We start from the raw sequence: 27,015 nt of genomic DNA on the forward strand, positions 1-27,015 counted from the left end.
CACAATGCAGGACTTGCAAATCTTATACTATTTTGCATTATACATTGATTGTTAGGTTCTTCAGATGCCCGAGAATGCACCATTGTTCATGCTTGGAGAAGTATTTTCACATACTCCACTGTTCACTTTCTGCATTGTGTAAATCAAACTGGAGGAAAAAAAGGAACCAAATGTAATGAGTTTGCTTTGTCTTTCTCATGGTAACATATTATCAAACTTATTTGTCTTTTTGGTCCACCACCATCGTTTCTAAAAAAATATGGATTATATCAACCAAAACACCACAGAATATCAGGCCTTGTTTTTAAAAACTATATTTTTCAAAGCATACAAAAATGGCTTCCCAGCTTTGTTTACGATAAGTAATTCCATCCAAATTCATACACAATCTGTTGCGAGTTAACCTGCCTCAAAACAATGCTACAATCTACCTAACAATACATGCCTACATATATCTAAGGGCCCCGTTCAGCTACTCTCACGCATTCTGGTTAGTACCTTACCAGGCAAGCAGTCCCATTGACTAGTGAAAGAAAAGCTTTCAGGATTAAGCCTTAAAAGTCTGTTGGTTAGTAAGATATATTTCAAAATGAGTGCCAACACTATTAAAGAACAGGTTTCTTTCTCTCCCTCAAGTCAATTATATCCCTTGTCAAAAAGCAACTCATGACTCAGTCAACCATAGGGTTGCCAGATGGTTGAAACAAAAATACTGAACACCACCCCCACTGTATGGTGTGCTCCAGGAGGCTTTGTGGGCTGGAGAGGGCTGGTGTGGCGCACTTTTGGGCAGTGCTGAGGGCTGGCTGCATCTGGCCATGCCCATTTTACCAGCAGCTCCACCCCTTCTGGGGAGACTGGGCCCAGCCTCCTGCACCTTCTCCAGGGGCCTGACATAGCTATTGGCTCCCTGTGTGCTCAGTAGCAGTATCCTACTCTCAAAACAGTCCCATTGAAATCAGTGGGCTCCCTTCACAGAGTAAGGGACTAAGCAATTTGCACAAGGGGTATCAGTGCCCACCGAACCATCCCAACTCTGCAGAAAATCATGACAAGAGCACTTCCCATAAACACTGGCTCAGTTCCACCAGCCCAGTGAGAATGCCTACTCTTAAGACAATTTAAAATGTCTTTTAAATTGAAGTGAGGCAATTCACAGTTTTCACTCTTTTCTACCTTCTCTAAATTCTACTTATCTTTGGTGCTCATATGGTCCCCCTTGTCTTCGTATCCAAAAACCTCACTATCTGTAACCTCAACACTGCTGTGAAGTTGGGCAGTGCCGTGGTACCCAGTGACAGTGTACCATCACAGAAGTCTCCTTAGGATTGTTCCCCGGTGTGCTGATTACACCACTGATGCCCACCTTCTTGTTCTCTGGGGCTCCCCACTGCCCTGTCCTGTGTGGCCAGATCCTCTGGTCTCTCCCAAACAAGGCACAGAACTGGGGTAGCCACCCCTTTGAGGAGCAATGCAGACACTGAACCACTTCAGCTCTAGGAAAGCTCAGTTCTAGGGCTCAGCAAGCAGGAAATCCCCAAAAGTGATCAAAATTCCCAAATAAATCTTTCTCTATGCAAAAGTTTTACCCAGGTAAAAGCCTTCTTTATCAATGAAAAAGAGATATTCATAGTTATTGCTCCCCAGTAAACAATTATTTACACTGAGCGTGACAGTAAACAAAAGTGTTTCAGTAAGTACAAAAAGTAGGATTTAAGTAACTGCAAGTGAAAAGAGGTATATCAAAGTAAGTTACTAAATTAAAATGAATAACACACACGTAGCTAGTTCTAATCCATTCAGAAATTTGTTACATGCAAATTCTTATCCTAAACAACTATTCTTATTTCAAGTAGAAGATTCAAATCAGAGATTATCTTTACTCTGACTTGGGTCTACAACCTTTCAGAGTTCTTCAAGTACTGTACCCCCCTCAAGGTGTGTCAAATACAGCCACTCACCTTCTTACAATGGTGTATCTGAAGTGCTTTTGCTAGCCTTTGATTTTGGGAACATTCTGGAAGTGATTCCAGAAAACCACTTTTAAGGAAGAACTATTGAGAATGCAAGATCACTTGTGTAAGTCTGGGCAAATGGGAATTAAGACACAAGCAATACAGGGGTGTTCCTTACTTCTGCCCAAAATATTCATTCTCTGTTTTCTTTTCTTAGGAAAGAGAAACTGCAAAGATGTTAGTCCCTAATCCCACAAGAAGGGTTTTCTCGAATGGAATTGCCAGCTGTATCAAGTTTGAACTGATGTTGGCAAAGATATCATTCTGAGTAAAGGGAAAGACGATGAAAGCCATTGAGTTTTCTATAAGAACAATGGGTCTAACAAAGAGGTGCTACTGCTCACAGTACATTCTTCCCCAAATTTTGTTCCAGAACCATTAAACTACCCTGCTCTCTGCTTTCTCACACAGGCTGCAGCACTCCTACACTAGTCAGCTAGGAAATAATAAGTGGATAAGTACAGAGGAAGTGTCTGACTCTCAGTTCAGCTCCCTTTGCCATTGCTAGGCATAGCAGTGTCAGAACCAATCAAAAGATTCCAGCCTCTTTAAAGAAACTTTTCTGAGCCTCCGCCTATGCCTGTGGGAGGACTCTGAATATATACAGATTGTAGTTCAGTCTAGCAACTGTGGTTATGATGAAAAAGGAAACTGAAGCAACATTAAAATTAAAGGAAGAACAGCAAAGCTACTCACACATTATATTTTTAAAGAGTTCAAAAAAACCCAACAACCTGGTTTAAAAACAGACAAGATCCTCAGAGCACCCAGCACCTTTTTTGCAGCACTCTTAGCCTTTTAGGAAGCATACAATAGATTGAAATGTTACAAATATTACTCTAACACCAATTCAAAGCAGTCCTCTTGCTGCCAATCATTACACACGTGAGCTACAAACTTATTTCTATAGATTATGCTTTAGCCAACAGCTCAATAGGGTTTCCCAATGTATTTATTACACATTTCCACCTCAGCCTCTCCCCCCTCCAAAAAAGAAACCCTTAGGGATATCATTGCACTTTAAAAAAGTGCAACCTCCTGCTGAACCTTTTTACAAAACACAGAATCCAAAACATCATCAGTGTGAGAAATATTAGCAATTTTATGGAGTTTTAATGTAAAGCCACAATCACTTTTTAAATCCACAGAAATAATTCAAACCTATTAGTAACAATTGGAAATAAGAGTGTTAAAATAAATGGAAAAGAAAAATATGCATCTCCTTTGTAAACGTTTGTCATTAAAATGGTTCAGTAAAAAGGGGAGTATATTAAAAAGGGAACTGGAAAGCCAACCCAGAAAATCTATTTATTTCTCATGATAGAAATGTAGCCGTGTTAGTCTGGGGTAGCTGAAGCAAAATGCAGGACAATGTAGCACTTTAAAGACTAACAAGATGGTTTATTAGATGATGAGCTTTCGTGGGCCAGACCCACTTCCTCAGATCAAATAGTGGAAGAAAATAGTCACAACCATATATACCAAAGGATACAATTAAAAAAATGAGCACATATGAAAAGGACAAATCACATTTCAGAACAGGAGGGAGATGCGGGGGGGGGGGGAGAGGAAGGAAGGTAAGTGTCTGTGAATTGATGATATTAGAGGTGGGGAGAGTGGGATGTCTGTGAGCTAATGGTATTAGAGGTGATAATTGGGGAAGCTATCTTGGTAATGGGTAAGATACTCAAACTATACTCCCCACCTCTAATATCATCAATTCACAGACACTTACCTTCCTTGCTTCCCCCCCCCTGCATCGCCCTCCTGTTCTGAAATGTGATTTGTCCTTTTCATATATGCTCATTTTTTTAATTGTATCCTTTGGTATATATGGTTGTGACTATTTTCTTCCACTATTTGATCTGAGGAAGCTCATCATCTAATAAACCATCTTGTTAGTCTTTAAAGTGCTACATTGTCCTGCATTTTGCTTTATTTATTTCTCCTACAAATGCCGAATGTCCCACTGATGAGGCTTGAAAGAGCATTTACAACAACAAACAAGTATCTTTTAAAATTCTATAAAAGTACTATAGATTTCATACTTCAGAATTTTTAATGCAACCTGCCATACATTCCCTTGGTCTGGGTTGGAAAACTATTAAACAGAATTAACAAAAATGTCCAAGACAAAATCAAAGGATACAATGAACTGAAATCTCCACTTAAGATACCAAACAAGAAAAGGTCAACAGAAGCGATGAAATTCTGAGGAGTATATTTATGTGCTAAGGCAGCCTAAACACTCGCCAGTGAGACCAGCAGGTGAAACGATGGCTCAGAATAAGAGTGGATATAAATAGAGAAGAAAGATCTCATAATTAGCTATGGGATTTTTCTGAAAAACACATAACCGGAAGAGAGGTCAGAGCTTGAGAACCAAGTCTCTCTGTCAGGCAAGAGACGCAAAGGAGTTTAAGCAGTGGGTTTCCTGGTTAATATATCAAGACAGTCTGAAGGCAGAGGGCAGTTGAAAGCCGTCTCACTAGGGAGGAGATTACTGTATTCCTGAGGAAAGGGAAGGAAGTCAGTGATATGGTGGGGCTTAGTAGTGGTTGTGTAGTTAAAAAGGAATTGTACAGACAGCTCAGCTGTGTTGTGGTATGATGCTAATACAACAATAGGAGAGCAATGCAAAGAGAGAAAAACATTGGTAAAGAAGGACAGATAGAAGTGCAAGAAAGGCTGATACAAGAGAAAGGCTGCAAAGACAAATGAGAACAGAGAGAACAGAAACTGGGGAGGAGAAAGAAAGAATAGGTAGGTAAGTTGTAGAATAAAAACAAGCAGCACAGAACAATGAAGATTTGGATAATGCTCTGGAATGGGGCAGGGAGAAAGGCAAAGGGGAAGCTAAGCTGGAGCAGCAGGACAGGTGGGAGATGAAAGGAGACATCCAAAAACTTTATACAAATGGCAATTTGGGGGGAGAGTCTAACATTTGCCAAGTGTAGTGGGAAATCTCCTTTTTCACTCACTAAAACTCTCCTCCACTCTACCATTCTAAAAAAAACCCCAACAAATAAAGTCTTCACAGCACTTATTCATTCTCATTCAAAGTGAGAAGGGCTCTGGCCTCTAATAAGGCCAACCAAAGAGCTGTTCTGAAATTTCAGCTGCTCAAGTCTTGTCTGTTCCCGTTTGGGAAAGGGCCCAAACTGAGTCTTGCCATTTGGCTTCCAGGTTTTAGAGGTGAGCAAACAGCTTATGGTGTGATTAAAATCTGGAGTTTGACCAAGAAGAATGATGGAGGATTCCATGGGGTTCTAAACCAAGAGTTCCAAAACTCTTTCCCTCACATGGAACGCGACTCAGTAGAGTAGAGAGACTTGTCCCAGAGATTCCACCTCCCTTCCCATTCATAGCCATGCGGTTTCTTTGTGGCTAAAACAGCAGTTGCTCACCTGGGAAAGTAACATGAGCAAAGTATTCAATGTACATTAACATTTTAAATGTAATTTAGAAAACAAGGGAAAGTCATGGAACCTGCCACCACCCCAAGGGCTAGAGAATGGGAACTGCTGGACTGAACTATATCTTAGGAGCTTATCAATATTTTTGATTGTGTCTGCACATTTCTAATACATAGGTAAGCAAACCTTCTATGAGCCCAGTAAATTGTTCCCATTATACTGTAGCTCAGCTAAAAGAAAACCCATGCTTGGAATGTCAAGTCTGGATTAGGGATGTGAATGGTTTACGGTTCCAGTTAACCGGTAGGAACTGGAGCTGCTCCAGGGCCACAGGGTCCACCAAAGTCAGGGGCACTCCAGCCCGGCCAAAGCAGCCTCTGTCGCCAGTGGGCCTGGTCTAGGCGTACCACAGGCAGAGGTGCTCCAGCCAACCAGCCGAGGCCCTGTTCACATACCCCTTGTCCCCCCCAGACGTGTTTAAAAATGACCTTTCCATAATGTTTGTCCTGTTACGCAATAACATGGACAAATATAATTTGAATATTTGCCTTCTGAAAACCCTGCACAGATTAAAAAAAAGGGAATGAAAACCTACCTTGGGAAACAACTGCATGAACATAAGAACATAAGAACGGCCGTACTGGGTAAGACCAAAGGTCCTTCTAGCCCAGTATCCTGTCTACCGACAGTGGCCAGCACCAGGTGCCCCAGAGAGGGTGGACCGAAGACAATGATCAAGCAATTTGTCTCCTGCCATCCTTCTCCGGCCTCTGACAAACAGAGGCCAAGGACACCATTTTATCCCCTGGCTAATAGCCTTTTATGGACCTAACCTCTATGAAATTATCTAGCTTCTCTTTAAACTCTATTATAGTTCTAGACTTCACAGCCTCCTCTGGCAAGGAGTTCCACAGGTTGACAACACGCTGTATGAAGAAGAACTTTCTTTTATTAGTTTTAAACCTGCTACCCATTAATTTCATTTGGTGACCTCTAGTTCTTCTATTTAGGGAACTAATAAATAACTTTTCTTTATCGGCCCTCTCCACACCACTTATGATTTTATATACCTCTATCATATCCCCCCTCAGTCTCCTTTTTTCTAAACTGAAAAGTCCCAGTCGCTTTAACCTCTCCTCATATGGGACCCGTTCCAAACCCCTAATCATTTTAGTTGCCCTTTTCTGAACCCTTTCCAAGGCCAAAATATCTTTTTTGAGGTGAGGAGACCACATCTGTACACAGTATTCCAGGTGTGGGCGTACCATAGTTTTATACAGGGGCAGTAAGATATTCTGTGTCTTATTTTCTATCCCTTTCCTAATAATTCCTAGTATCCTATTTGCCTTTTTGACCGCCGCACACTGCATGGAAGTTTTCAGAGAACTGTCCACGATAACTCCAAGATCGCTTTCCTGATTTGTCGTAGCCAAATTAGCCCCCATCATACTGTACGTATAGTTGGGGTTATTTTTCCCAATGTGCATTACTTTACACTTATCCACATTAAATTTCATTTGCCATTTTGTTGCCCTATCACTCAGTTTGGTGAGATCATCTTGGAGTCCCTCACAGTCAGCTTCTGTCTTGACTATCCTAAAGTTTTGTATCATCTGCAAACTTTACTACCTCACTGCTTACCCCTTTCTCCAGATCATTTATGAATAAGTTGAAAAGGATTGGTCCCAGGACTGACCCTTGGGGGACACCACTAGTTACCCCTCTCCAATCTGAAAATTTACCATTTATTCCTACCCTTTGTTTCCTGTCTTTTAACCAGTTCTCAATCCAAGAAAGGACCTTCCCTCTTATCCCATGGCCATGTAATTTACACAAGAGCCTTTGGTGAGGGACCTTGTCAAAGGCTTTCTGAAAATCCAAGTATACTATATCTACTGGATGCCCCTTATCCGCATGCTTGTTAACCCCTTCAAAGAACTCTAACAGATTAGTAAGACAGGATTTCCCTTTACAGAAACCATGTTGACTTTTGTCCAACAAATTATGTTCTTCTACATGCTTCACAATTTTATTCTTTACTATTGTTTCAAGTAATTTGCCCGGTACTGAAGTTAGACTTACCGGTCTGTAATTGCCAGGATCGCCTCTAGAGCCCTTTTTAAATATTGGTGTCACGTTGGCTACCTTCCAGTCATTAGGTACGGAAGCCGATTTAAAGGATAGGTTACAAACTACAGATAATAGCTCAGCAATTTCCCATTTGAGTTCTTTTAGAACCCTTGGATGAATGCCATCCGGTCCCGGAGATTTGTTACCATTAAGTTTTTCTATTTGTTCCAAAACCTCCTCTAATGACAATTCAATCCGGGACAGTTCCTCAGATTCATCACCCACAAAGGACGGTGCAGATTCGGGAATCTCCCCAACGTCCTCAGCCGTGAAGACTGAAGCAAAGAAATCATTTAGTTTCTCTGCAATGGCTTTATCGTTCTTGATTGCTCCTTTTATAGCTTGATCATCTAGGGGACCCACAGGTTTTTTAGCAGGTTTCCTGCTTCTAATGTACTTAAAAAACATTTTGTTATTTCTTTTTGAGTTTTTGGCTAGCTGTTCCTCAAAATCTTTTTTTGCTTTTCTTATTACATTTTTACACTTGATTTGACAGTGTTTATGTTCCTTTCTATTTATCTCACTAGGATTGGACTTCCACTTCTTAAAATATACCTTTTTGTCCCTCACTGCTTCTTTTACATAGTGGTTAAGCCACGGTGACACTGTTTTAGGTCTCTTGCTATGTTTTTATAATTTGGGGCATACATTTAAGTTGGGCCTCTATTATGGTGTCTTTAAAAAGTTTCCATGCAGCTTTCAGGGATTTGGCTCTAGTCACTGTGCCCTTTAATTTCTGTTTAACTAACCTCCTCATTTTTGTGTAATTCCCCTTTTTGAAATTAAATGCCAGGGTGCTGGACTGCTGAGGTGTTCTTCCCACCACAGGAATGTTGAATGTTATTATATTATGGTCACTATTCCCAAGCGGTCCTGTAACAGTTATTTCCTGGACCTGATCCTGCACTCCACTCAGGACTAAATCGAGAATTGCCTCTCCCCTTGTGGGTTCCTGCACTAGCTGCTCCAAGAAGCAGTCATTTAAGCCATTGAGAAATTTTATCTCTGCTTCTCTTCCTGAGGTGACATGTATCCAGTCAATATGGGGGTAATTAAAATCCCCCATTATTATAGAGTTCTCTATTTTGGTAGCCTCTCTAATCTCCCTCAGCATTTCAATGTCAGTATAGCTGTCCTGGTCAGGTGGTCGGTAATATATCCCTACTGCTAATTTCTTATTATTGGAGCATGGAATTTCTATCCATAGCTATTCTATGGAACATGTTGATTCATTTAATATATTTATTTAATTTGATTCTACATTATCTTTCACATACAGTGCCACTCTGCCACCCACCCGGCCTGCTCTATCCTTTCTATATATTTTATATCCCAGTATGATTGTGTCCCACAGATTTTCCTCATTCCACCAGGTTTCAGTGATGCCTATTATGTCAATCTCCTCATTTAATACGAGGTACTCCAGTTCACCCATCTTATTAGTCAGACTCCTAGCATTTGTGTAGAAGCACTTTAAAAATTTGCCACTGCTTATTTGTCTGCCCTTCCCTGATGCATTGGATTCCTTTGAATGCGGTTGTTTGTCTGCTCTGGCCCATGGTTTGTCCTCTCCCCTCCTCTCTTTCTGACTACAGTTTAGAGAGTCTCTATCAATGGATTCTCCTCTAATAGAAGTCTCGCTCTGATTTACGTGCATCTCCGCACCAATCGGCTTTTCCCCATCTTGTACATTTCAAAGCAGAGACGCCTGCATGGACCCTGGGGTCAGTGGGTGACCTAGGGGTCAGTGGGTGACCTAGGGCAGTGCAGGGGCTTGGGATGTGACCTAGGGATTATGATCGGGGGCAGGAGACTGGGGTGCCAGATCTGGGAGGGTGTGTAAGTGTAAGAGGGGGGCAGAGAGTTGGGGCAGGAAAGGGCTGGGGTGCCAGAAGCAGACTGTGGCCAAGAGACTTACTTGCCAGATGCCAAATTAGCCAGCCTGCCTGCAGAGCTTAAAATGTTTCCTATCTGCTTACCTGGCCATGTGCTTAATGAATAACTGAGTCCAGAAGAGGGGGCGTGGTTATTCTTAGCTGCTTGTCATTCCAACAAGCAGCTCCCATTGGCTGGTTTCTGCCAGAAACTGGCCAATGGGAATGTGATGGGGGCAGGACGGCTCTTAAAACTTCCCCCTCCCCTCCAGTTTTAAAACAGAAATGAAGCCCTGCAGCCACATTTCTACACTGTGAGTGGGGCAAGCTGGGTAGCCTGCCTGGGGCTCCCCACTGCCTCTGTGGGCTGGATCCAGTGGCTTGACGGGCCGGATCTGGCCTGTGGGCCTTATTTTGCCTAGGCCTGCTCCAAGCTAATCACTAAATTGGTGCCAAAGTCCCAGTGCGTCTCTAGCATTATTTATGTGAATAGATGTGAAAGATTTAGGAAATTAGTGTTACTCTCCCCTCCCCCATTCTTATCAAATGCAAAACACAGGATCTGCAGTTCACACATAATAAATGGTGGAAGTGAAATTCCTTATTTTAGAAAAACATCATATAGTGGAGCAGCAATAAACAGTGTTAAGTCCTCCAGAAAATACTTATCATATTAAAGGTCTGATTCAGCATTCAAAACACAGCCCATTTCCTACACTATGGAGACTCACACATGCCACTAACGGGGATTTTGCTAGAGCTCTTAAAGCTTCTAAAATGTGGCATTTTCTGTCCAATCTCCCAGAATACAACTCTAAGCTTTTAAGTGATAAAAATTCAAGATTAAATCAGTCAGCTAGAACAAACTAATTAACAAACATTTCAGAGGACTATTTTTCATGGTGCTCTACAGTTCATCTCTATCATGCCAAGTCTGTCGTCTTTGTCACCTTTTAATGATTAAAATAGACTTGACACACAATTATGCACAGCTGATTACTTACCTGGAAATGTGTCTGTACCCAAGTGCAAATTTAAGAAGTATAGGCAAAAAACAGAATATTCTCTTGGCAGCTTTTAAAGAAAGTAAAAATGACTACATTTACAAGAAATCCTGTAATGATCAGGAGTCATTTTACTTAGAACAAGAGACTGTACAGCCTACAAAGTTTGTTATGCTTATAAGAAGCACACAGTATTTTTTAGGGGGAAAGACAATATGCTGTAATTAATTACAGCCTGCTGGTGCAAAACTTACTAATCCTACTTAAAACAAATTGCCTATAAAAAGGCACTGTTTTGCCATGGCTTTTGGGTTCTATCTTGCCAAAATCCTAGCACATTAGTCTGTACTGATAAAGTCCCGCTCCTCTCTTGCACTCCACCTAACTGGCCACTAAGGCAATGCAAGCAACAAACTAGTAATTATAACATCAACAGAATATCTGTGTGGGGTGGGGGGGTGGGTGAGTGTAAATGAATGCATATGCTATTTACTTTGTATTCTCAATTAACATGGCGTATTGCCTTTTCCCCTAAAAAAATTCCTGTGTGTTTCTTATAAGCATAACAAGCTGGCATTATTTTAGAATTGGTTGTATTAAGTACAGCAAATGCATATTCACATTTTTGACATGGAGATATTGTTTCTGTAGTGATGGGTGTCACTGGGTGGCTGTCGCATTAAGGGGAAATGGAACCATCATCACCTGTGATTCAATTCGTTTGCCTCTCAGATGGGGAAGATCTAGAAAAGTGGGACATGTGACTCAACCAAGCCTTCTGTGGAAGAGATGGAGTTGTCAGAAGGTTCCAATAGGTTGCAGAGAGCAGCAATTCATCTGTTGGCAGGAGAATGTGGAAAAGCAGCCAGTGTGGCTTCTTGCCTCAGCTAGGGGTTTTCCTCATAGACCTGCAGGAGGGTTTGTAAATCTGAAGATTTGGCAGATCAACCTTGAGACCAAAAGCACCAATAGCTAGAGCAGAAACACTGTAATCCAGCATGTCCGTGTAGAATCCCTTCCAGGAGTGCCAACCACATAGTGAAAGTAAAATCTTGTGTCATATGAGAGTGATGAATTCCTTACACTGATTCACTGGGGTTGCCAGGTGTCTGGTATTGTACCGGACAGTCCGGTATTTGCGCACTCTGTCCAGTAAAAAAGTCAGACAATACCAGACATGTGCAATGACTGGTATTTTCTGATTTTTCCGGCTGCGCACTGGATGAAAGCCTGGCGTGGGGAGCGGCTGGGAGTCCCAGCTGGGAGTCCCAGCTGGGACGCGGGGTCGCAATTGCTGCTGGGAGCCCTCAGTCGGTTGAGTGTAAGGAGGAGGGGAAGCCTCCTCCTCGCTCGTGCGTTGCTAGGAGCCTGCGCAGGACAGGCAGCGCCCCGGGATCTGCAAGTGCCCAGATCAGTCCTGCTCTCCACCAGCCAATTTGCTCACCGCCCCTTCCCAGCCGGTTCTCCCCCACTTCCACTCCTGATTTTCCCTGGCAGCCCCTCTGCACCGCCCCCCAGCTCTGCTTCCCATCAGCTCGTTCCTCTTCCTGATCTCCCTGGCCAGCGCTGCTGCACCCTGCCACCAGCTCTGCTTCCCGCCCCCCTCCCTCCGGGCCCCCCTTCCTCCCAGTCAGCCCTGCGACCCCCTACCCTCCCCAGCTCTGCTTCCCGCCCCGCCTTCCTCCCAGCCAGTCTTGCAGCCCCCGACCCCCTCCCCAGCTCTGGTTCCCGCCCCCCACTTCCTCCCAGCCAGCCTCACCCTCCTCCTGGCTGGTCCCCCCTCCCCCCGCCCACAATCAAATGTGTCCGGTTTTTTTGGGGTGTCTACCTGGTAACCCTATTCTCTGCGCTACAGGGAGTGTTTGCTCTGCCTCCCTATTTTCTTTGTATGTAAATTTATCAAATTAAAACCAGCACATTACAGTTCTCAGCTGCAAAAGGTCAATTAAATTTCTGAAAATGAACCTTTGTTCTCTCTTTCTAATTAGCAGCCAGGCAAAAATAAGTTCTAATTCACTATCATTAATGAGTCTAGAGACGGATGCATGAGGTAGAATGAGTACATCTTATTTTTCATAGGCTTCAAGTGATCTAGCAGGATAAAAAATTAAGTCTTAAACGACTGATCTGAATAAGAAACTGAGTGAATATGGCAGATGTCATGCAGAATACTCCATGTGTATCAAAGCTTATCTTTATAAAAACCAGTATTTTCCCCAAAGAACAGTTTAGAAAGTTCCTCTCCACTATTAGGCAAAACTTGTTTGTAAAACAGATGGCTCTGGAATAAACACAAGTAATTCACCTCAGGAGTAATGTTGACCCCTCAGACTAGGAAAGCCAGTCAACACGATTAGGTGTTATTTAGCTTTTGTGACAGCGAAGAGAAGTCACTAACCTGTGAAAACCACATAGGAAGGTAAATCTGTTGACCTGCAACATACTCCCTGGGTGAGATTATTACATCACATAAAACAACAAAATGTGAATAGCTGCAGTATTCCCAGACATGCAGGCTCAAGGGCCACCTTATTCCCCCTTCTCCACCCCATTTCTGGAAGTGCTGCAAGGCTTGCTCTCTGCTCGGGAGTAGGGGGCTCTCTCCATCTCTCCTCAAGCCCTTCCAGCTCACTTAACCCTTGTCCCTGGCAGCTGGGCCTGGATGGGCTGCCCACTGCAACCTCAGCAGGGCTCTTGCAGGTAGCTGCTATAGTGGTAGAGCCGCCACCCTCAGCTGGCATGAGAAGTGGCTCCATCCCATCCTCTCCAATCCCCACTCAAGTCCAGCTGCTGGGGACAGGGTCTGAGCCTGCCAGAAATGTGCCAAGGGAGGCCCAGAAGAACACAGCCTCCCTCCCCCTTGGCAGGTAATGCTGGTGAGAAGAGCACAGTGGCACTGGGCCAGGGATTCTCTGGGGAAGGCTCTAGGAGCAGAGTCCCTCTGCTCTGCTGGAGCGAGGGGCACTGCCTACACCCCTCTCCTTGCTGAGGTGTGGCATGTGTCCCTCACTCCTGTTGCCCCAACCCCTTTGGAACCAGAGGTAATAGCTGTCCTGGACCGGGGAGGTGGCTGGAAGAACCCTCCCAAAGGCCACATGGGGGTGGTCATGTGGCTTCCCTTTACAAAACTGTGCCCCTCCACTATGATCACAAGTCACCTCTAAATAATGTGATGCAGAAGTCAAGTGAATCAAGTATTATACTGAGACAGCTATAATCTAGTACTCTTTTAAATAACACATGAAACGTGTCTTTCACTGCCACAGATTCTCCAGTGGCAAGCTACCCTCCTGACCAGATGGATTTAACGCCTCCGTTTCAGTAAAACTGCACGACTAAGGTCAATTTTATCATTTAATTTAATACTTACACAAACAAATCAATGATTCACCACGCTCTTCAAATAACTAGATTAGGAAACTTTCTTGGCACAAATTTGCTATATCAAAATAAATGCAAAAATGCCAATGAAAATGAGAAATAGTGCTGTGTTTCACTGTCATCAAAATTATTTGAGATTGTGTATACATTACTATATATACTTTCCTTATATGAATTATGCAGCTATTTATCACATTTGAACAAACAGTGAAGAGCGTTTTTTTTAAATGACCTGAACTATACCAATGAGCTTGGTTCTCCAGTAAAAAATCATCCCATCGCTTCTAAGGCATGCTCATAGTAGAACCTTAAGTCAACCTACATTACATTGATTTATAATCATTGCAGTAATTATTATGGTGGCTCATGTCTACATTACCCCCCTTCGGTGCATCCTCATCAGAAGCGCTTCCACAGATCTAAGTGGGGAAGTGTCTCATTCCCCCACTATTTCACTACCTCTCTGCTCTCTATTCCCCACTGGGAATGGGGCAACTTCCCAAGGTCTAAGCTGAGACAGGAACATTGGTGCAGCTGGGCTTCTTGCATGGAGCCCGGGGACAGTCCAGCTCCAAATGGGCTGCCCTGGCAGCAGGCAGCAGCCCAGCTGTGAACAGGAGGACTTTCTTGTCAGTTTTATGCTTCCACCATGAAGCCGTGAAATTCACATGCATGACACCTGAAGTAATGCAATCAGTATCCATTTGGACACCGAGTTAGCTAAATACACTGACAAAGCTCTACGCTTTTCATGGAGATGGAGTTTTGTCAGTGTTATATGGCCCTTACAGCAATGGGAGGGAGGCTGTAGTGCGTATGCAGACACAGTTAGGTCAACATAAGCTGCCTTACATTGACCTAACTGCATGGGTGCTGGAACTAGGGGTGCTACTGCACCTCCGGGCTTAAAGTTGTTTCCATCATATACAGGGGTTACAGTTTTGTTCAATGGCTCTCACCACCTCCCTTACACAAATTGGTCCAGTACTCCAACCTAACTGTGGTGTAGACCAGGGCTCTGAAGCTGAATGGAGAGCAGCCTTGTAAGATTTCCCATTCGTGACCTAGTATGGAGCAGCATGGAGCACCCTCAGCCTACTGTTCTGAAGAGTGCTCTCTGTTCAGTTGCTCCTGTCGTCTGGCTACTGTCCTTGGCATTGTATACCCATATATCTGCAAACAAAGCCACATTGGCTTCCGAATCCCCCTCACACCAACTCACTACAACTCACTACTTTTCCAATAGTTTTTCGAATTGTCCTGGGGAAGGTTCAACAATGCTTACCCTTCCCCACCCAGTTATGAATAATTCTATTAGGGAAAAGTTCTAATTCTCTTACTCCTTGGGGTAGCACCTTACAGCACAAGTCGTCTCATTGAAGCAAAGTTAGTTACTATTCAACATGAATAAGAGTATAAAAATCTAACCCTTAAAACTAATGTTCGTTTAATATCTAGTCCTCGTTGGAATTATAGGGTGGGAAGTATTGGCACTGGAAGTGTCAGAGGGTGGGATGACCATGGCCCCTGCACTTTGAAAAGCCCCTCCCACTTCTTCAAGTGCACTTTGAGAAAAACATGATCGTACTGCTAACGGCCAGAAGGCATTACAAGATTGGATCAGATGTGTTCCTAGATATCCACTGCAATCCTAAATAATCATGTAATCACTTGATCAAAATTGCTTCATAGCTATTGTATTGTTTATATTCTACACACCCTGTTGATGATGACTGTTAGGTATTCTACAAACATATACAGTATTTTGATTTTATTTTTTATTAAACGTTTTAAAAATCATTTTATATGGCAGCTCTTAAATAGGGGCATGTTTACTTTTCCTCAAAGTTGTTTGGTATTATTAATATTGATTTCGGGGACAACTTTTTTTTTATGAAGGGTTAAATTTAAGGTTACAGTTGTTAAAATATGCATTATATAGAAACAAGGATGTTTCAATTGTGATGTTGCAGAATTGCTAGTTACAGTTCAATAATAAATAGAAATAAATAGTAGTGTATATGAAGTAAAATGATAAACATGAAGTGCAAAAATAAATCCAGTTACAATGTTTAGAACTGAAGTTGTCTAATTTTTATAGGTACTATAATTGTATCTTAATGTTATTCATGTTTCAGTTTTACTCTGCAGGATAGTTAAATGGTATTTTAATACACCCTACCTCCAACTTCTACAAAGTTTCCAGTCCCTTGGTAGGAAGGATCCAGATACCTGATGTGGGGTATCAAAACTAGGAACTCACAGGGAAACTGACAATCAGAGAAGAGGAACAGGATATGCTCAATCAAGAGATGATTATTTTTTGAGAATACAGTCATTTTGCAAATCAGTCCTCTTTGATTATCTAAAGTATAGGAAATATAATAATGGTCAAACTCTATTAAAAATGCTCTGAAAACGAAGGTACTAGGATGGTCAATCAACACATATGCATTCCATGGCCCATAAAGCACATGATAGTGAGGCCTAGTTTGTCTGTACACCAAATTGTTGTTTGTTAAATCTAAAAGAACTGGATTACATGTATTACATGGTATTTGAATAAAAGGGAGCGATGAGAGAGAAAATCCACTGCAAAATTTAGTACACCTAAAAATCCTTCATAGCAATTGTTTCCTTATTCTACATATTTAATACAGTACTCACAATGTTCTAGAACTACTTACAATGTTCTAAAACTCAAAATTATTTTTAAAATAAAAAAAGTTTAATTGTGTTAAATTTCAAGTGATTTAAACACAATGAAACCAATAAGCATCCTCACATCCCAAGAGAGCATTCATTAGTATCTCCAAGGTAAGCAATACAATTCTGCTCTACCTTCATTAAAGGACTAAGAGACTAATTTTGTTATAGTCCATTGGGTGGCTGCTTAAATTTGCTTTAAAATATTAGATTCTTATTCTTGTTTTTGTAATTTCTTCTGATCCACCTACCCACATTCCAAAACACAAAAAATGAGAGAGAAAAATAAAAAGTTTTATGCTGAACATGCAAAACTCCTTTCCTATTTCCATCACCCACTGTACCAACTCTGAATGTGTCTGGATTTTTTCATTTGGGTTATGTTGTCAACACCTTTGACCAAGGATCTGTAGTGCCTTAGTTGTTTGCACATTATTTACGTCCAAATTGATAGTATCAAACTTGTAAATGAATTCCAGTTCAACAGTCTCCCTCTGTAATTAGGTGATAAAATTCCTCTGTAGAAAAATGGCTATTTTTAGATCCATTACAGGATTTTTATCAGCCAATTAAAGAGGGAGACTGCTGAACTGGAATTCATTTACAAGTTCGACACTATCAACTTGGACTTGAATAAAAATTTTAACTGGTTAACATACTACAAAGGCAATTTCCCCTGCCTTTGATATTCAGATTTACACATCAAAAGCTACGAATGGGACACATCCAGCCTGACTCAATTAGCTTCATTAACACTGGTCCTACAATTGACAGGAAACTGTTTTTGCTGTTATCTATACCCTGGATTCTGTAATTTCCTCTGCACCTCATCTGATGAAGTGGGTTTTACAGCCTGTCTCCGACTTATAAACCGGTTACGGACCAAGCAATTGGTCGTAACTCAGTTTGTTCGTAAGTCAGACCCCATTGAGTTACACACGACCGCACTGTTCATAAGCGTGGCTCGCATTCGTAACTTGGGGTCCGCCATTTACGACATTTTTGGTCGTAACTGCGAATGGTCGTAAGTCGACCGTTCACAACTCGGGGACCGGCTGTACCCACAAAATCTTGTGATCAAATATATGTCAGTCTCTAAGGTGCCATAGGACTGCTCTTTGTTTTTAAAATTACAGACTAACACAGCTACCCCCCAAGATTTTATGCACTAAAAGACATTTTACTATTAGTCCCCCCCCCCCCCCGAGGCTTTACTTCAAAACTGCAATTAGTGCCCACTCCTGCACAGCAAAAATAAGGTGCAAAGACAGAGTTCTAGTCTAGTAGGTTTGGGGCAGAGGGCACAGTACAATCTGAAAAAGCCAGTAGGAGTAGAGGTAAATAGATTTCAGGATTCAAGGATAAAGGGTAGGGGCAGGGCAGGAGCTGAAATAATATTTTTCCTGTACTTCCACCAGTAAGAACTAGACCTTTGATACTTAGTTCTTAGACTGCCACAGAATGTTAACTATATTGTTTTCACTTTCATTTTTTCTTCTTGATTAAAACAAAGTCTGGCACATCCCAATAATATTTTTCAATCTCTATACTTAGCTTATCATGCACTGTGCTTGCCTTCCCTATTTTAAATTTCCGAAGATTTACATTCCATCAACAAACAGCCTCATTAATACTTGTATATGGATGGATCCTATATATATATATATATATATATATGAATGTATATGTACAGCATAATTATGTCATAGTTTCACCAGTATTTTATATCTGTAATGACAGATGCACTCTATCCAATTAAACAGAATATAAACCATTTCCTTCTTTCCCAGTCATGTTTTGGTTTAAGGTTATAAATTTGTAGCAACAACTACCAGGTACAAAAATCACAGTAAATGATTATCAGAATTCAATAAAAATCTCCATTTTCAGGGTACTTAAAACAAAATTAACCGTAAAGCTTTTATAAACTGAAACAGCTGTTAAAGATTCAAAATCGTATGTAGAGATGTCGAGAATATAAGAAGTCAATTAAATATCTCTGAGACATTTTCTAAGACACCTTATTCCACAAAGAAATATTTGGGACTGCAGGACTGGTCTTTAAAAATATAATGAAAGAGTCTATTTCATGTGATACAGAAGACATCTGTCTCTGTTTAAAACCTTAAGGAGTGAAATTGGACTGTAGATCATGTGACACATAGGTTTAATTGCTTACAAACAATCATGACTGATGCAAACCTCAGTAGGAAGTCAATTAAGCAAACTGCAAAGCATAAAGCAATCGTTAAATATATATTAAATCAAACAGATGCTCTAGAAAACAAAAGAAATCATCCCCAAAATGTATGTGTTATCTACATTTTCCTTACAACTATATTTAAAGGTGCTTTTTCTACACCAGCTTCAGATGAGACTTTCACAACACTAAGGGCCTGTTTCCAGCTCCCATTGAAGTAGATGGGAATCTTTCCACTGAGTTCAGTGGGAGATGGGTCGGGCCCAGAGCAAAGGAAAATAACCCTGGTTAGAAAAGATCACCTGCTTAGTGTCTGGTTTTAGTTGTCTGTGGTACAAAACATCAGAAGCAGAGCACACAGAACCTGGAATTTGAGATTTATCAGGTAAAGTAAGGGCTGATTTTCCAATACACTCTTATTTTATAGCATATCTGTCATCAATAAGTCTATGTATAACTTTACAATTAAGAAAAAATGTAAATTTTAGAACAATTAAATTTGTTACTCTGGCTCTTCTCCAGACTTTCCAACCTCAATTTCTTTTCTTCTCTGTTACACAGATAAAGCACTTGTCAGGTCTACTAAAGCCCAACTACAATATTTTTTCTCCTGGAGAGGTATGTGTATATGAAAACTTAAAAGCATTATTGCATTAGGCAAGTCCAATCTGTAAATAATTATTCTTACCTGTTCTAGAATAATATATTCTGCTTATTAATGCTTTTTCTTACATATGCTGCCTAGAAGAGGAAAGCTGTTGACAGATCAAAAGGAACTTATATTCCTTTGATGTGATTTTCCACTCTTTGAAAAGGGTGTCTTGGTAACACACTGCACAGTTGCAGATATGAGAAGCTTTTCTATTTCAGAGAATCTAAAAACCCATTTTAAGGTTAACAGCAATTATGCACCAACAAATACATTATTATAATAATTTACTTTCACTATTCAGGCTGTTTCCTTTTTGCACTTTAGTTTGCTTATGCAATGAAAACAGATTGGTCAGTACCATTTTTAGGTTCACATACACGAGCACACTTTCGTTGTTTTAATACTCCCAACTCTGCCAGGAAATATTTTCACAAAAAACAAAACAAAACATGCACAGAACCATTTCCACTGCAATTACATCTCTCTCATATTATTCTGTAAAACCATACATACATTTAAAACATGTAAACAATAAATCTGGGGTTAACGCTACTCAACTTAAACTCATTCAAATTTCCAAAATGTGTGGCAAACCTGACAGCTAACTAGTAATGTCTCTGAGAGTGATCTCTGAAAGCAGTGCTTCATCTCACCTCCTCAGATCAGCAGCGTTGAAAATCCGGTAGTCTCAAGTCAGTATCAGGAGGTATTTTGTGTACAACCAACCTGTCTGCAGTGCTTGCTAGGAATAGAATGGACAGCATCCCATTCAATCCAGTCCTTCTCCGTCAAAAGACTGGTAGCAGAGCACACATGAGTGTATATGCATGTATACACACTTACAATGGAAAGGGGAGTGGCAAGAGAGAGGAGAACCTGACGACACTGACAGGAAAGAGTACTCACACTCAAACCATAACAAACCGTGAATTTTTATGGTGTCACCTTGATATTTTCAGCATTTTAAAAGACATTAACCAAAGAATATAAATAAATCCTCACCAAACAATGGAAACATATTGCCTCTATTAAAATCTGCCACCCTTCCTCCGTATGCAGTCTAAAACTAGATCTGGGATAAAAAAACATCAAGTGAATCTTATAGGATTTATTTTGTTTTGGGAGGAAGGTTTTAAATATTTAAAATGTTTAATTTATTTTCACCTTAGCACGTCATCTGGAATGATCTCTGCAACATAATTGTAATTTTAGAGCTTTATTATGAGGATGGGGCTAAGGATACAGCAATGAAACAATGTAATATTCAGAATAAAAAGCCTGAATAATCTGAACAAATTAAATTCCTGAAACTACATGGAGGCAATTTATATCATGTCTGAAGTAAAATATAAACCAAAAACTCTTGAAATGTATCAGATCCAGAATAGAGAAGGAATGCTTGTCTGATATAAATACCATATCTGCCTATATTGGAGCTCAATTATTAATTGCACATGAGAATACAATAATCCTCTCTTCCTTCCTCTGCCTATTTAATCTGCAGATAATGTGTCAATGTAACAACATATCTGAAGACAAACAAAAAACAATTCCACTAGGTCACAGATTGCATTTCCCCGGGCACTGTCTTTAGAGGCTTCTTTTTCAAATGAAAACTCCACAAATTCAGGTATAAGAGAACCAGAAGAAAAAGAGCTCTTTTCTGATCACGTGACTGAAATGTAATTTTACACTAACTCAAGAAATTAGTTTTTCCTCATCCTCTCCATTCCTTCTTTCACGATATCAAAGATTGTTTTGCTTTCACTCTTAAATTCTTTACTAAATTTTAAGTGAAAGCAACTCTGAAACAGTTTGTACATGTAAAAATAAGATTAGAAAAGGTTCTGAAAATACCTATGAAAATAACTTTTTAAATTAGAACTGAAACCTCTTTCAAGGCATACATTAAAGCTTAAACTGAAAATAAACATCCTCTTATTTTCAGCTCACCGCTCATCAATTTACATTTCTGAAAAAAGAAATACCATTTGAATCATGACCATGTCATTCAAGTTAAAAAAAAAAAAAGATAAATTTAGAACAACAAAAATAAACACTTGGCCCAGAAGAATTTGCTAAAGTCTGTTTTTATAGAGGGAAAAGGAACTTCCTTCTCTACGTCTTTTTAGAGTATTTCTGTTCTTTACGATTTGACACTGTCTCTTCTGATTACTACAGAAGCACGGTTTAGACTATTTAATAGCAGCACCTTACATGAGTGGAGATGCCAAGTTACTGCCAGGCCCAAAGGACGAATCACTTACCCCAAGTCACTGACATCTTAAATCTGAAACCAGAAAATATGCCTGCTATTAATAAACTACATAAAGTCCATTCAGCATCAAGGCAACTACAGATTAGACCTCAGTAATCCAGCATCCCCAAACCAAAGAGTATGCCAGACCAGGAGAGGTCAATCCTGGCCCCCTCCTGCTGGCCTCCAGGGTCTCATGGAGGGGCTGCCATTCTTCGGGCCTCTGGGCTCCCCTCCCAGCCCTGGCCCCAGGCCCAGCTCCAGATGCTGGCTGCACTGCCCGGCTCCCATCCCAGCTGCTCTTCTGTCCGTACTGCTGGGACATGCCACTGCTGGGACTGCCATGCTGCTGGCCCTGCCACTGGCCCCAGCCCTTGGTTGTGCTCCCCAGCCCCGGCTGAACTCCTAGCCCGGCCACCGGCCGTAGCAGCATACTCCCCAGCCCTACCCTCTGGCTGTGCTTCCTGCCCTGCTGCCAGACCCAGTGCACTCCCTGGCTCCGCCACTGGCTGTGGCCCTGGCTGAGCTCCTTGGCCCTGCTGCCAGCCCTTGCCCTGGCCGCTGGCGGCCTCCACGTCCAGCAACATCTGTGGTCCTGTTGGACCATGGGTGTCACCGGACCAATAGGGTTAACCAGGTAGTCATAAAAAAATACCAGACACGCTTCACGGGGGAAAGAGGGGGAAGGGACCGGCTGGGACAGGAACGGTGCTGGCCGGGAGGGGGGGGGGTAACGGGGCTGGCCGGGGGAGATGGGGGGGGCCGACAGGACGGGAAGCAGGGCTGGTCAGCTGGGGAGGGTCAGGTGGAACGGGGCTGGCCGTGGGATATTGGGGGGGGGGGCAGCTGGCGAGGGCGGAGCTGACTGAGGAAGCTCAGGAGAAGGAGCAGGGGAGAATTGGCCACTGGACGCAGGGCAGGCAGGGGGGTAGAGGGGATGCAGCGGGGCTGGCCGGGGAAGATCTGGAGCAGGAACCAGCCAGCAGGAGGCAGAGCTGGGAGGAGGGGAGGGGGGCAGAATGGCCGGGGAAGACCGGGAGGAGAAGTCGGGGAGAATCAACCAACCGGCCGGCTAGGAGGGGTGGGGGAGCGAATCAGCCGGTGGGGAGCAGGACTGACCCGGACTGTGCAGATCCCAGGGTGCTTCCATCCTGCGCAAGTCAGTCCAGCTGCGGCTCCACCATGCGCTTGACCAGTGCGCAGGAGCACAGACCGGGCTGCCCCTCCTCCTCCTCACATGCAACCAGGACTCCGAGCGCCGTTCGCGCCCCACCTTCCGGCCACTCCCCCCGCCGGGCTTTCGTCCAGCACCCAGCTGGAAAACCAGGAAATACTGGACATTGCACATGTCCGGTATTTTCTGGATTTTTTTATCGGGCAGAGGCCCCGAAAACGGGACACCTGGCAACCCTATGGACCAATGAATCCTGAACCAGAGAGATCCTACCTGCAGTTTCTTGTTTGGGGTTTTTATCTCCCTACTGCTGCTCTGTGCTGCAAACTGATGGAGGAATCCACCTGTCTGACTCATCTTCATAAGGAAAAAAGTGAAGCAATCATCTTTTGTCCTTTTCAATGTCCCAAAATAGTCTGTCTGGTGTCAATGGACCTTTCCTATTGCAAAGGATGTAACACCTGTGTTGCAGCTCAATACTTCAAACTCATTATTGTGTCTCTCTCTCCTATCTAATGATTTTTATAGTCACCGAGGCTCACAATACAACTGCTCATATATTATCTTATGATACGGGATGCACACACATTAAATAAAGTCCACTGAACACGTGCTTATAATTCTAATACCTATTATAACAACAGTAGCACATAGATGAGCCAGACTGATTCCAATAATGTATTTATCAGTGTTCAACTGAGGTAGGGCAACTTTAGCATGGGCCAATTTCATAGTGGAGTTCCTTCAAAATTCTTGGGTGAATACCGTCTGGTCCTGCTAACTTATTTATTACTCTTTATCACTCTGTTCCAAAACTTTCTATAGTGACATCTCAATCTAGAACACCTTAAAAGAATGGCTCAAGTGTGGGAACCTTCCTCGCATCTTCTGCAGTGAAGACCTATGGAAAGAATGCATTTTGCTTCTCTTCACCTACATTGCCTTCCTTCAGTGTCCCTTTAACATGCTGATCATCCCAGTGACCTCACTGATTGTTTGGCAGCTTCCTGCTTCTGATGTACTTAAAAAATGTTGCTATTAATGTTTTTGTCTTTGCTAGCTGACATTTTTGAATGCATTGGGGCTCTCTTGCGGGAGCCCTCATTAGCAACAAAAACTGTCTACACTTTACAGTTTAAAGCGAAACCGGGGCACTGCTTTAAACTGAATATGTGGCTGTGGCCACATGTAAACCACCTCCATGAGGTGAATCACTAACAGTGCTATAGTCTGATTCACACCGACAGCCCTGTATCTTGCTGTGCGCGCGCATGCGTGTTTTTACACCCCTGAGCCAGAAAGTTACAGGGTTGTAAAGTGCCAGTGTAGACTTTGCCTATGAAAGTGTGAGAACCTTGAAATCTGGTTTCCATCTGGGTTTAGCAGTAGCCCAACAAGAACTACAAGCTCAAGATAGAACTCTTTCCCAATTATGAAAATGAAATGCTCATAACCAATATGATGTACTGTATTATAAAAACCAAATAGATCAAACTGGAAAAGAGCAGATAATCACAGACTGAGCTATTTCTTGTTTTCTCTCTAGTTTTCTCTCCATAATACTAATATAACTACTTCCCTACAGAGCTGGATTAAAATAATTTGGGGTTCAACACATCAGCTGCTGCATTTGGATGTTGACGGCCTCTCTTCTTCCCCAGGAAAAGGGTCTCAGAGTTAACACCTTCCTGAAATGCATGGAGCATTTTGCACCTCTCAGAGCTATTATTTCAGACTGTCCCCAAACTCAGGCAGATGTCCCTGCACAGGTTATTCTCAAGTTGTTTTCAAACTTTTCTTCACAACAAACACTCTGAGATTCTGAGTCTAAACAAATGACTCCTGGAATCAGGACCCTAGACACAGGCCTGTAAGACCTGTACTTTAACTGTGCCCTAGTTCCACCAGGCTTAAATCATGATTCATTTTTAAAAAAGAGAGAAAGTGAGAAAGACAGGTCAGCCTTTCCTAGAGTCGGATTGTAGGCTTCTGTGCTCAGCACTGATCCCATAGTAAGAACTTCTAGTTCCAAGGGAATGAGAGTTTATCCTAGTTTAGGAAATGAGATGAGAAACCTATTCAGCATACACAAAAGAACACCACTTCACCAAGACAGGCCACTACGGTTTCCCCCTCTCATGCCTTATCAGTGGCTTGAAAATCCTTCTGTGTCTAGAAAAGGCTATTATCCATAGCTCTAGAATACTGCTGCCAAGGATCAATTCTAATCTGAGCTCTCCCACCATTTGGCAGTCAAGAGATTCAGCAATACCAAAAACATGATTCAGCATCTCTCACACGGTTTTGAAAACTGTGACTGCAGTTTCACACATGCTAAGTCTAGTAGGTAGCCATCTGCAAAATCTCAAGACTCATACATTCAAAGACAAGATATCCAGCTAAGCATGGGAGTTCAATTAAATAAGTAAATGATCCACTGTAATACTATTGCACAGATGCCCATTATAAAGAGATTAAAAGCTCAACCTTAAAAAAATCTCAACTTTATTTTTATTATCAAGGTTCATAACAAAGACATCTCAAAGTGCTGTACAACTTACAACAGAACTCTGAGTGATAGAAAAAGTATTGCTATTTCTTCAAACTAAAATCAAATTAAAAGACAGAACAACTTCTAAGAATTCAGATAGTTGATTATATGACATGACATTTAATTATCCTGATCAATTATTTAAATTGAGTGTCAAATTCCAGGAACTCTGCATTTTCCTATTTCCTCCTGCATTTTACATAAAAATGAGAAAACTTCCAACAATGTGGGCAAATCTTCTCTATTGCACAGTACTTTTTCTGGAGAAACAAGCAACTCCAAGGAAAAAAATAGAAAAGACAGTGCATCATAGTCCTAATCAACAATATTGCCATCTTGGCTTGAAAGCCAAACTCAGGACAGTAAGGGAGCAAACAGCAGCAGACTTTCCTTAATTCTCTTTTTATCTTTAATGTTCCAATTGAATTGCCATTTCTAGCTAAAAGTAAAATGGAAAGAGGTAAAAGCAAGCAGCCTGGATATGCAAATTCAGGTAGTCTTGGAGGCAGAAGCAAATTCTCTTAGCTTTTCTGATCAGAAGATCATAGATGTGAACTAGTGGAGTGGAGTAACTCAATTTTTTAACAAATCTGGGAAAAACACACACCCTAAAATCTGTTTCCTACTGTGTTTTAAGATTCAATTATTCCTGTACTAAATGATTTACCCAGTATTGCTGGAGTCCTTAACTTAAATAAGTTTTGTTTTTCTTCATTTAAAATCATTATTCTGGGTGGGTCTGAGGATGAAGTGTTCAGTATGAAGGCTGCCCTGGGGAGAGAGAACAACCCCAGCCCTCTCTCACCACAGCAACTTGGGGCCAGGCGAGAAACGCCTGTCTATGGCTGCTGCAGCAGGCACAGCTGGGGTGAGGGGTGAATGTTCCCCCATGGGGAACAGACAGACACAGACACACAAATAGGCGAACTCTCTGAAATAATATGGTAAACAGCTGTTGCTTTCTCTACCCCTGCTCCATGCTGGCCCATTGAGTATATAGTTGTCTCAGTACCCATCTCTTTCCCCTTACTATTCCTCTGAGGTCATTCTACAGTATAACTGCCCCTCCTACCACAAAGAGAAACAATCAAATTCCAGGCACATCCCATTGTCCTGGCACAACCATTCCTATACCTTGTTTTAAGTAATAAGAGGAAGCTACAGATCAAATGTGGTAGTCCTAGCTCCTACTGTTTAGGAGTTCTTGAACAAATGGATTCACAGACGGATGGACAGACACACAGATAAAGTTTCTAAAATATATACAGGTCAGGCCTCCCTTGTTCGGCATCCTCAGGACCTGAGTGGTGCCGAACAACATAGTTTGCCAGATGAGGGGAGGTCAAGGCTCCCTACAAGGCTGTAGGCTCTGCTCTTGCCTGGAGCTGTGCTCCTTGACATCACCTCACACTCACACTGTGCCACGCCTGGCTCAGTCTGCATCCCTCACTGCCTCCCTTGCTGCCTTCAGCCGGCCCGGCAGGAGCTGTGCCGCCCCCCCCCCCCCCCCCGCCACACCACTGGCCTGGGCTGCGTGCCTTGCTGACTCCAGCCCCGACCAGGGCTGAGCTCCCCACTGCCGGCTCCAGATGGAACTACGCTCCTGCACCATGCCAGCCCCAGCCAACGCTGCGCTGCCCAGCCCACACTGCGTT

The 27,015-nt window shown here is 42.2% G+C and overlaps 1 protein-coding gene across 21 annotated transcripts in view; it reads right to left on the bottom strand.

The window, feature by feature from the left end:
- Positions 1-27,015, bottom strand: part of INPP4A (inositol polyphosphate-4-phosphatase type I A) — a 208,966-nt gene that overhangs the window by 160,565 nt on the left and 21,386 nt on the right. The window contains exon 1 of one of the 21 annotated variants that reach the window (XM_075916541.2): positions 20,105-20,128. The exons of 18 other annotated variants lie outside the window; for them this stretch is intronic. The gene's annotated coding sequence lies outside the window, so the exon portion shown is untranslated. Of the gene's footprint in view, positions 1-20,031; positions 20,129-27,015 lie in introns of those variants that run through there. 2 more of the 21 variants (XM_025178627.3, XM_075916547.2) reach the window with 2 other exon arrangements.

The sequence above is a fragment of the Pelodiscus sinensis genome, chromosome 1 (assembly GCF_052426305.1).
Source record: "Pelodiscus sinensis isolate ZL-2025 chromosome 1, ASM5242630v1, whole genome shotgun sequence".
In the NCBI taxonomy this organism is placed as follows: domain Eukaryota; kingdom Metazoa; phylum Chordata; order Testudines; family Trionychidae; genus Pelodiscus; species Pelodiscus sinensis.